The sequence below is a fragment of the Otolemur garnettii genome, unplaced genomic scaffold, assembly GCF_000181295.1.
Source record: "Otolemur garnettii isolate 467f Iridium unplaced genomic scaffold, OtoGar3 scaffold00018, whole genome shotgun sequence".
Taxonomy (NCBI): Eukaryota; Metazoa; Chordata; class Mammalia; order Primates; family Galagidae; genus Otolemur; species Otolemur garnettii.
This window is the reverse complement of record NW_003852413.1, coordinates 24,027,462-24,036,784: the sequence shown is the minus strand read 5'-3', so window position 1 is coordinate 24,036,784 and position 9,323 is coordinate 24,027,462.

The window sequence follows — 9,323 nt, the reverse complement described above, 5'->3', positions numbered from 1 at the left end:
TTTGCCATCTGGTAGATTCCCATTCGTCCCTTAAAGCATAGCTCACTTGTTCCCTTTTCTGTGAAGCCTTCCCTGAAGTTCAGGCAGAGACCACTGCTTCATCCTCCGGCTCCTCTGACCTCTGCAAACACCTCACCTTGAGCCCATCTATAGGCTATCAGGTGGTCGAATGTGTGCATACACCATTTCTCCTGTTGTCTGGGATATTATGTATGTATGTATGTATTTTAGACACAGGGTCTCCTTCCGTCACCTAGGCTGGAATCAGTGGAATGTGATCATAGCTCCCGGGTTCAAGTGATCCTCCAACCTCAGCTTCCCAAAGTGCTGGGATTACAGGCATGAACCACCATTCCCAGCCAGAGAGATATTTAATACCTGAGAGGCTGTGGTACACAATAGGTGCTCAGAGAGACCACATCCAAGGATAGGAGAGTGAGGTGTATACATCTTGTGCCCTTTTCTACAAGGAACAAGAACAGCAGAGGCCTTTGCTGCCCTCCCCAAACTGCCGAGTAGCTGGGCAGTAGGTGGGTCCCTGGCTGACCTGATAGGTAAAGTAGCCCTCCTCCTTTCCTTTCAGTTATCCCCTCATCCAGGCTGGCTCTGGGGGTCTCCAACATCAGGGAGGGAAGGGCTTGGAAGCCTGCTGAACTTCTTTCCCCTGAGGACGTATCTTTGGATACAGAGTTACTGCTTGGAGGAAGGAGCTGTGACTCAGCCTGCTGAGGGTGGGGTCTGACAGGCTTACTGTCCTAGAGCCTGAACTTGGGAGCCAGGGTCCTGCCATGCTTCAGCCTCTCCCCTACTCTGCCATCATAGACACCTTTGAATCAGGCTAGACGGGATCTCAGAGACTGTGGGTTCTAGACAACGGAAAGCCCAAGGGAATTGGGGGAAAAAATGTTCCAGTGGCACAAATGCCTGATGGTGCTGGGCCTGGCTAAATAGTTTCCTATGCACTATACAAGCCATGGCAAAGTCTGAAACACCCTAGTCATGGCTCCTCCAGTCCCATGCACTGTGTCCACTCTAGGCCCTTATCATCTTACCTCTGCACTGTCACCGTAACTGGTTTTCCTTCCACCAACACATCCTCCTCACCACCAACAGAATAATCCAAATATCAAATCTAATTTTAAAACCCTTCCATCCCCCAGCCACTGAATCAAGTACCCATTCTTACCTGCAAACCCCACACTCTGCTTCTCCACCTGAGGCACCCAGCCTTGAAGGCCCAGCTCAAATGTCACTCCTTGGTGAAGCCTTCCCAGATGCCCTGGGGAAATTAACGTACCAGTTAAAAATGATCTCAGCTGAAAGCAATGGAAAACCCAACTAGAGTAATGATTCTTACCCTAGGCTGCCATTAGAATTACCCAAGGAGTTTTTAAAATTCCCATCACTAAATACATTCTGGATCAGCTCAATCAGAATCTCTGTGGGTGGACCAAGGCATCAGTAGTCTTCAAAACCGCTTGTATTCTAATGTGCAACCCAGTTGAGAAGAACTGAAATAGAGGTTTATCTGTCTCCCATGATGAAGGATTATTATGGGAGGTAGGCAATGACTGTTGTTGGTTGCTTGGCTCAGTGATCCCTAGGCCAATGTCTCAGCGATATTCTTCACCTTTCCTTTCTGCTTTGTTGCCTCGTGCTCACCAGTTGGCTAGAGTTGACCTTTTCACGCCCAAAGCAGGGAGAAAGTGGTCAGGAGAAGAGCAGGGTCCAGCCCCATCCTACGAACAAATCAAAGACTATCCCAGAAACCCCTTCCGCAGACTTCCACTTAGATGTCATTGACCAGAATTGAGCCACCCTCAGCTGCAAAGGTGATTGGAAAAGTGAGCAACAGGATTTCTGATGGGCTGAGGCCAATCGGGTTCATTCCCAGGGACTGAGTACATTGCTACTCCCAGATCTGTGTGTGTTATGACGAGGTCAGCAAGGGCTACCAAGTAGGCAGCCAGCAGCTTCTGCCACCTTACTTATTTCTCCCTGTGTGCTTCGAAGCTCCTTATCAGGTCAGTTAGGGCAGACACCACATCAATGCATCGTGGAGACATGTGTTGACATGTCTATGTCTCCCTCTAGACTGGCAGTTTTCAACTTAAACACAGCACACTAGAAACACCTGGGGAGCTGCTGAAAACTATTAGCGCCTACACCCCTTGCACAGAGATTTCGATTTAATTGGTCCAGATGAAGCCCCAGCATAACTAATTCTTAAAAGTCCCCCAGTGATGTTCTTAACATGCTACAGACCCAATACCGTAAGAACAGCATCTGTAGCCCCTTCACCTAGCACAGTATTTGGAACACAGGGCTCACAGGAAATGCCCCCAATAAATGCGCAAATGAATGAATGGCAGGGAAGGATTTCTGCTCCAGGTCTGTCAATCCCCAGCCTACAGTGCACACTGTCCTCACTGTGGCTCCTCCCTCCCCCAACTCTCCCTTTTTTGCTGAGTCTTGCCCTAAATAACCTCCCTTAATGAACCACATCCACAGCTCACATATGTGCATAGACTCCTGCTTCTCCTGCAGCAGCCAGGCTGCAGGGCCCAATCCCACTCTCTCCTGCCCTCATCTGAGAAGGAGATAACACTTCTTCACAAGTCAGGCTCAACTCTGGTGGCTTAGCTAAACCTCCTTCCCCGTGTGAGAGAAGAATGGAGGAGCAAACGATGTGGCGAGCTTTCTATCCCACATTTAACCACAATCCCAAGATGGACACTTAGTTTCCAGTGGCAGAGTGTCTGGCCTAACTAACTAGCAATCCACAGAGAAAACTTTTGCTTCTCCCGCCCAATTGTAGAAAATATATCTTATCTGATTCCTTGGACAAATACAAGTCTGTGAAATGCCCCTGCTGACATCACAAGACTGAATGAGTCAGTGGTGAGCACATCCTCTGAGATGGTATCATCTGGCATCTGGTTCTGGCCCCAGCACGCTTAGGAAACCGCTTGTTCAAAGCTAACCTACAAGGCCAGCTGCATGGGCAGGTGGCTTGCGTGGTTGCACAAGACCTCTCCTTGTGCTCAGAAAGGGCTGTGTACTTGTTTTTATACTTTGCTGTCATTGTCTTGAAATTCATAACAGCTTCTAAACAAGGAGAACTGCACTTTCATTTTGTACTGGACTCTATAATTATGTGTCCAATCCTCATCACCCACATTGCCTATAGTTGTAGCTACTTGGGTGGCTGAGGTGCAAGGTTCTCTTGAGCCCAGAAATTCAAGGTTACAGTGAGCTATGATCAGGCCACTGCACTCCAGCCTGGGTGAGACAGTGAGATCTTGTCTCACCAAAAAAAAAAAAAAAAAAAAAGAGGGGGAAATAAAATGAATTACCCACCTGAATATTCATATCCATTAACCCCGATCACTCCTGCTCCTCCAGAGCATAGGAGAGGAAGTAGAGAGGGAAACCCTGGCTCGGCTACTGAAATCACAGAGAAAACTTCACAGTGTGTTCTGGAAGACAGTAAGCATCAAACCCAGCATTTGCCCAGCTCTTCACAAAGCACTTCCATGTCCACTCAGCCCTGGCAGGTCCTCTCAACCCTGCAGCCGTATTTCCACTGGCTAAGACAGACACCAGGGCTCAATGGGTGAGGTGACATGCTCAAAGTCAGACACAAAGTCTGTCTTCTGGTGTCAAATCCTTCCTTTCCACCATCCAGTGAAATCAGGAGAGGTGGCAGGGGCTGGGAAGATAGTTGGGATGTTGAGTCCCTAGGTGGATCCAAGCCCTGTTTGGTTCCCAGGCATAAGGGAGAGTTCAAAATGCCTACTTGGGGGCCCAGGACTCCAGCAAACTGAGGGAACCGAGTCAATTCCAATTCAGAACACAAAATCAGCAGGGAAACTCAGAGGTGACCATATCAGACTTCAGGTGCTCAAAGAACCCATCTAACGTCTAGAGGGGCCATCAACCCATCACAGGAGAACAACTAAAATGGAGCCACAGCATCCCCAGGCAGGCAAGAGGGGTGGGCACTGTGGGCGCCAGGAGATGAGGTCCTCAGAGAGCCATTTTCCAAAGAAAAGGCTTAGGGAAGTTGGCTCACCAGGAAAGAAGGTGACTCAGTAGGAGGGTAGAGGAGAGTAAGGGGGAGAGAGGAGGTGGAGATACAGGTGCTGTAGTCAATGGATGTAAGATGGGCCCCTCCCCATTCTGCATACCACATGGAGGTTCTTCTCTAGGGCCAGGCTCTGGGCCAGGAAGAGGGTTCTGGGAGGCAAAGTCCCAGCCCCAGCCAGAAAAGCGGTGATGAAAGATGGCAACATCAGAGATGAGGCAGGGGATGGAAATGGGGCCTGCTCTCCCCATGGCAGAGTTCATCAGGGTCCAGGATCTGCCCTGTCTTGGCATCCGCCTGGCCAAGCCATGGCTCAGGTATCTGACACCTGGGCTCAGAGTCACATGCCAGGAAACCCAACACTCTTGGGCCCCAGCCCCCAACTTCCCATAGCTACGAGCAAACAGGGCTTCTGGAGGAGGAAGCGGGTCTCCAGAACTGAGCAGCGGGGTGGCTACTTCCTGGGAGAGGGCGGCAGCACAGGAGAAGGCTCTGCCACCAACACGGGTGAGAGGAGAAGGGAGAGGAGGAGGGAGGGCATGCTGGGCAGAGGTGACAGAAGTGGGCCAGGCAGCGGGGTGGGTGCTCCTGGAAAAGGAGTTGATGGGCTTAGAAGGCAGCGCCAGCAGTACATCTTACCTAGTCATCTAGCCTAGCTGGACACCCTGAAATCCTATCGCGGATCTTTCCCTCTTGTCTCCAGCACATGAATGCCAGCCAGACCCTCTGGTGCCTACCTGGCCCATCTGGCACCCACCCAGGTAGGTAGGGAACAGACTTTACTTCAATAAGGGAAATCAATACATGGACAGCAGCAGAAGGTCAGAAACCTATAGGCCCAGAATGGCCCTGGACCGAGAAACCTCACAGATTAACTTTCTAGGCTCAATAGACCCTAAGCGTCTCAAGCTCAAGGGTACATTTACCCAAAGAGCCCTATGGAGGGGCCCCAGATTAAAAAAAAAAAGACCCCAAGGAAGAACTAAGAAAGTCACTCAGATCTGAGAGAACCCCCAAAAGCAAGGGCCTCAGCCCAAAGAGTCTCCACTGAGGGACCTCAGAAAGAGCCAGCTGGCCGTGGGGATGGGGTGGTCTTCACTCACGCTTCCTGTGTGGTCTTTTCTTCCACAGATCCTACTCCACTCCAGGACTATGCCAATCTGTGGTCATGCTCCCACCAGCCAGTCGCCTCCTGTCCCTCCTGCTGGTGATAGGCACAGGTGGTGCCATGCCCAGCCCCCAGGTAGTTCCCCAGGGCTGCTACGTTGCCGAGGAAGCTGGTGAGCGGACGTTCCGCTGCAGCCAGGCGGGCCTGAGCACTGTGCCCATTGGCATCCCCAATGACACCCGCAAGCTGTACCTGGATGCCAACCAGCTGGCGTCAGTGCCAGCTGGTGCCTTCCAGCACCTGCCTGTCCTGGAGGAGCTGGATCTGTCCCATAATGCCCTCGCCCACCTCTCGGGGGCCGCTTTCCAGGGCCTCGGGAGCTCTCTGCGCCACCTTGACCTCTCTGCCAACCAGCTGGCCTCGGTGCCTGTGGAGGCCTTCATGGGGCTGCAGATCCAAGTGAACCTGTCTGCCAACCCATGGCACTGCGACTGTGCCCTCCAGGAGGTGCTCAGGCAGGTGAGGCTGGCACCAGGCACGGGGACAGGCATTGTGTGTGGCCCTGGAGCTCGCCCAGACCTCGTGGGGCAGGAGTTCCTGCTGCTGGCTGGAGAGGAAGATCTGTGCGGGGCAGGGAGGGGTGGGGCCCGGAGGGGTACAGACGTGGCCCTGCTGGTCACCATGGGGGGCTGGCTGACGCTAGTGATGTCTTATCTGGTTCACTATGTGTGGCAGAACCGGGATGAGACCCGGCGCTCCCTCAAGCAGGCTCCTGTGCTGCCGGTGCGCGCCACCCTCAGCACAGCAGAGGACTCCTCCACCCTGAGCACAGTGGTCTGACGACGCCGTCCCACCCTCTCACCCAGATACTCCTTCCTTTCCTCTGTCCCCTCCCTCTGTCCCCTCTGCAGCCCCAACCCACCCTCACTCCTCTGTCTCCCCTAAGTATCTGCTCTCTCTCTCAACCAACGCCATATTTGGCCCCTGGATTTTTGGGCCCCTATCCTGTACCTAGATTGCGCTAGACTCGAAAAACCTGAAGCTCTCTAATCCACGGTCGGGGGCGGGGAGTATGTGACAGAACAGAGACCGACAGCAGGCGGGGTAGCTGCGGGAGCGTCGCGGAGGGCGTGCACCTGGCCAAGGGCCATGCCAAAGGTTTCACTGCAGAGAGTGTGAAGTGACCCTCCGGGCAGAAAAGATGGAGGGAGAGACCCTACAAGAAAGGTCCTGCGCAAGACAAGGAAGATGCGAAACAATTTGCAGTGTCTGGGCAGCAGCAAAACCTACCTCAAGGCTGGTACAAGGAAGCCCGAAAGCATGGAGGGACCAAGCTGAAAGTGAGGGAAGAAAGCTGGGGGAGCAGCCGGGCTTAAAAATACTTGTGGGCTCCTCTTTCCTTCTCCCTCTGCCTCTGAGAAGCTCCCCCTCATTTCTTATTTCTCACATCCTCACGCTTCTATTCCTGGGCCCTTAATTGAGGACCCTGGCTCAGTGTCTCCTGCTTCCTTCCCCAAAGACTCCCCATGTCTCTACTCTCTCCTTTATGTCCCAGTGGGTTTCCAGAGCTCTTTCTCTTGGGGAAAAAGTGGTTTCCTCCATGACTGAGCTGGGAACAGGTGACTGGAGAGCTGGGAGTAGGGAGAAGACCGCAGAACATCACTGGACAACTAAATAAAGTCACCTTTGGGTCGGTGCCCCTAGCTCAGTGAGTAGAGCACTGGCTACATACACCGAAGCTGGCAGGGTGGAGCCCAGCCGGGGCCTGCTACACAACAATGACAACTGCCACCAAAAAATAGCCAGGTGTAGTGGCAGGCACCTGTAGTCCCAGCTGCTCAGGAGGATGAAGCAAGAGAATTGCTTAAGCCCAAGAGTTTGAGGTTGCTATGAGCTGTGATGCCACATCACTCTACTGAGGGCGACATAGTAAGACTCTGTCTCAAAAAGAATAAAAATAAATAAAATAAAATAAAGTCACTTTTATGAATGCCCCTGATTTCTCTTATTACTCATCTACTGAGCATGCGTGTTGAGAATGGGAGAGGCATCAAGCTCTCTCCCACCGCTTCCACCACCCCTATTTTGATGGTGCTCCCCTTGGGCCGAATGCCGGTTTCCTCTCTCCCTTCCTGCCTCCCAGTTCCCAATAGCAGAGTCCATCTGCCTGGTAAGCCAGGACCTATAAATTAATGATGGAACTGGAAGGATGGAGGATGAGAGGGAGGCTTGAAGGAGGACAAACAGGGAGGAGGGAGAGCAGGCAGTGTCCAGGCATTAATCATCCTTCAACAGTCTGCAACCTGTTGGCCCAGCCAGCCTCCCTAGGGCCCAGAAAGGGAAGAGGGAGGCTGTGGCCCTCTTGGTGATCTGTGTTTTCCCTCAGCAGGAGTTGGGGCAGGATGTAGGGAGAAAATAGATGCGTGCAAATTTAATAAAAGAACGCCTTGGAGAGGGCGAGACTCCCCTGGCTGATGGAGGGGGGCCACATGATGTAGTCCTAAGATCAAACAGGCTTCTCAAGAAACCCAAGGGGTCAACACACCCTATCTCCTGCCTCCATTCAGGATGGTCCACCCATGTGGCCTCCGTAGAAGAGAGATGCTGTTGGGAAGCTCAGGGGAGCCTGAATGGAAATCGAAGATACGAGCCATTGAACCAGGGCTCCACGCTGCTTGGGCAGAGGAAGCCGCTGCCTGCCCTGGTCCCTCTGCCTCACCCTGACTTCCCATCTCATTCTAGGCCCCCCACTTCTACCCTTCCTCTCTCCATCATTCAGGGTTCCCCCCCACAACCACTTCAAGTCTTAGCTCTCTAACATCATCCAGGAAGCCCCTTGACTCATCTCAGAGAATCTTGGTGCTCCCTCCTCCCCATCGTCTTTCTCAGGGGACTTGGGCCTGCCCACCTACAGGTCTGCTCAGGGGTGTCCAGTTCTTTCAGACATAGGGTGTAGGAAGTTTCGGGATGTAGCTTTGACCTTTCATCCCAGCCACACCCTGTCCCCAGCCTTGGGATCCTGGCCCCATCCCAGTGAAACCCACCCTCAGTCACTCCCCTGCCACTCTTGAAGTCTGTCCCACTCAGCTCACCCACCCTTACTGGAAGCAGGTGGGACACATCTCACCAGGTTCTAGAATTAGATCCTGCAGACCAGTGTGGGTGGGAGGCTGGGGAATAGCAGAATCCTGTGTCTCTGTCATTGGTGTCCATTCCTGGATCCTCATTCAATTCTCCAATGTCTTAAGCAGCAGAGAGTGCACCTTTAAGGTACAGAGAGCCAGCTCCCCCAATCCTGACACCTAACCCTATTCTCTGAGCTCTGAACTCAGAGCAGGAAAGGATCAGCTATTCATGTAGCTATTCCTGTAGCCCAGATCAGGAGTCAGCACATCCTGACGCCTAGATAATAAACCTCCCACCGGGTGGCAGCTATGGCTCAAGGAGTGGGGCACCAGCCTCAAATACCAGAGATGGCGGGTTCAAACCCGACCCTGGCCAAAAACTGCAAAAAAATAAATAAATAAACCTTCCACTGTTTCCCCCCTATGACTTCTCCCTGGCTCAGACTCCTTTCTCTATATAAAGCCAGAACAGTAGGAAAGGCAGAGGAAGGACAAGTGGGGCAGAAGATGGGGGGATGGGGAGGTAGCAGGGGAAATGCTTCCCCAGCAAGGGACCCCTTCACCCCAGCCAGTTGCAGGTCCCTGAGTCAGAATTTGGTGGGAGGAGGATGTCAAAGGCTGTGGTTTCAGCTCAGCCCATCACAGGAGACTGGCCAGGTATGACTTCACACACTCAGAGAGGCTCCTGCCTGGGGTGACAGTCTCTGAACCCCTGCCCTTCCCTCAGCACCCTGGCCTCTGGCTCGTGTGTGTCCACTGAGCAGGCAGAAGGGAGCATAACTGGCCTCACCCCCATCCTCAGCTCTGCCAGGGCCCAAGCACCATAGGACAGGGCCCCAGTGAGGCAGCTGGAAGGCCTCAGTGAAGCTGCCCCACCTCTAGCCCTTCTGCCTGGTATAGAGGAAGAGAAACAGTATACTCTGGACACTACATCAAGCCTAGACTTTCTACCAGGATGTGCTGGAGCCCAGAACAAAGCTGCCAGGCATCAAGAGAGCCCTCC